We start from the raw sequence: 2,744 nt of genomic DNA, 5'->3' as shown, positions 1-2,744 counted from the left end.
TGACATACAATAGGTGCACGATAAATGTTCTTCAATTGAGATATCAGCTCTGAAGCGTTATTAGGACCATAGGGCCCCAGGGTGCCAAGCTGTGACGTGTCAGTTAATTTCTTGCAAAAGTTGACTTATAAAAACGATGCTCCAAGCTCTTCAGGACTGCAAGGTGAATACCCCAGGCACACAACAACACTGCAGTTTTCACGTGGAAGGAGAAAAATCTCCAAGAGGAGAAATTAACACAGAACAAATTTACTTGGGAAAGCAGCCGCTTTCCTTTGATCAGGGAAAAGCAGGCTCTGGTCTGACAGCCAGGCTGGGCGCTCCCAGCCAGGAGCCGAGGGGCCAGCCGGGGCCTGGGGCCCAGCACGATTTCAGGGCCACAGCTCTCAGGTTCCCGCCAAGTCTCAGAACTTTATGTTCCAAGTGGCAGAGGTCCTCCTAGTTTATCTGAGCTCAAGTGACCTGGACCTGATCCCAAGCTTCGTGGGCTGTCCTCAGGGGACTCAGCAACCTGTGAGTGTGGCTTCCTGCCGATCTGTGGGCGAGGTTTCCTCTGGGAAAGCCTTGGAGTAGGAGGCCTTTCATCTCCTCTGCTTTGAGGGGCCTGCTGGTGATGCCTGCCTGCTGGGACCTGACAGCTGCTGCCTGCCCAAGGCTTCCCGCCCTCCCAAAAGGGAGGAAAATGTCTCCTTGAAAAATAGAAAGGGCACAGGTGCTTAGGGGCCTCAATCTAAGGAGCAGAGGTCATGGCTCGCCGTTACAGGATCTAGCAAGAAATCCTGCCCCTCCACTCCTGATAAAGCTCCTCAACCTGACCACTGAGGCTTCACATTTCTTCTCCAAAAGGCAAAATATTTTCTTCCTTGATGGTCAGACCAGGCAAATAAGTGCTCTAGGAAAGGAGACAGGGAGGTACATTAACCCATACTTCACACTATAGTGTGAATGACTTCCAACAGAAAGGAATATACGGGCAAAAGGAGGAGCAGAGTTCATTCATTCATTCATTCATTCATTCAAACATTTGAGTGCCTGTTATGTGCCAGGCTTGGGGATACCACAGAGCATAAAACCAGGCCCAGCCCCTGTACTTAAGAGGTTTACTGCCCAGTAAAGGAATCAGATATTAATCAATCACTGTCTTTAATAAACACTTACATGGCAGTTTTTGCTGGCAGGCACGGTTTTGAGTATTTTAAAAATATTCACTCATTTAATCTATCACAAGTCTACTAGGTAGTTGCCATCATCATGCTCATTTTAGAAATAAAGAAACTCAATCTTGGCGAGATTAACAATAGAGTGCTTGAAAAATATTCACTCATTTAATCTATCAAAGCTCTGTTAGGTAGGTACTCTTACTCTCCCTATTTCACAGATGGGAAAGCTGAGGGTCAGAGAGATGAACAACCTGCCCCACCATACATAGCTGATAACTGGCAGAGCCAGGACTCAAACTCAGACATTCACTTTCTGAGCCTGTGCTCACGGCTATTACACCACGTAAACATGGAACAGGTGACCCACAACAAGGATATGCAAGGGAGTAAGTTGACCTAGTCAGAGGGGCCAGCAGAGGTCTCCCTGGAGAGGTGATGATGCACCTGAGGGCTGAAGGACAAGGCTGGAAAGAAAAGGGGCTTTAGATACAGACAGATTGGCTTAGAATACCATAGGGAGGAGGGTAGTGAGAAGGAGGCAGGCCTGCTAACCCTGGGTTTGGGCCTTACTCGGGTGGCTCGGTGATACCTCTACCAAACAGAGCCATTTTTTTTAATATAGGTCCTTGTCACTTTTGCCTTCCTGGATACATTCCTCTATTACAAAATATTAAAAACATTAAAAAATGATCTATTATAGCTTCATTGATAAAAAGACAAAAATAATACAAGCTGGATTATATTTTTTTCCTTCTGATTTTGAGAGAAATTAAAACACTTTCCTTAGCCCCTAAAAGTCTCATGGGCCCTGAGCCATGTGCCCGCTGTGCCTATAGAAGACAGCCCTGGGTCCAAATACTGCTGTGTGGCCTCAGGCAAGCCTACGCACTCTCTGAGTGAGGAAGCCGGGAGAATTAAATGGATAGTATAAAATAGCCTACACGGCACATAGGAGGAGCTGGTTCTCTGCTGCTCCCTTCTCACTATGTTCTTTGCGAGAGCAGGGAGAGCTGATGGAAAAGGCCCTCAAGTTGCTCAATCTGCCTTAAGAACCTCACAGCCCAGCTCCGCTCCAGGCTGTGAATGAAAACAGATGTTCCCTGGGCCGCTTTGTTCTTGGAGAGCCAGACCCTGACCTCAGTTCACCTCGCCATCTTGCCACTGACCTTCACTCAGTGTCTGTCTCCCCCTTAACTCACAGTTGATGTCCTCCCAACCAGGGAACTCCCAGCTTCCCTCTCCGACTCCAACTCCAACGAGCCTGGCTGACCTCACCCCTGCCCTGACAGTGACCAGTCCAGGCCAAATCCCTGGGAAACTGATGCCTCAGCTCTGGCCAATATGACCTCCCATGGGTCAAAAGGTCAGGTTCGAAGGCTGGCCTGGCTCTCTGACCCAGTTGTTTCCAACGTTCCCCAGCTGATTCTAATGAGCATCCAGAACCAGGAGCCCTGACAAACTCGGCCTCTTTCCCAACACCCGCCCCCCACCTCCAGGCCTCGAGTCCCTCCGCTCCCTCTCGCTTCTTTCTGCTGCAGCTCACTGGCCTCTCCCGTGTGCGTGTTCACCACGCACCCTTTGCCA

Source organism: Pteropus alecto, unplaced genomic scaffold (genome assembly GCF_000325575.1).
Source record: "Pteropus alecto unplaced genomic scaffold, ASM32557v1 scaffold7, whole genome shotgun sequence".
Taxonomy (NCBI): Eukaryota; Metazoa; Chordata; class Mammalia; order Chiroptera; family Pteropodidae; genus Pteropus; species Pteropus alecto.
This window is presented reverse-complemented; position numbering follows the sequence as displayed.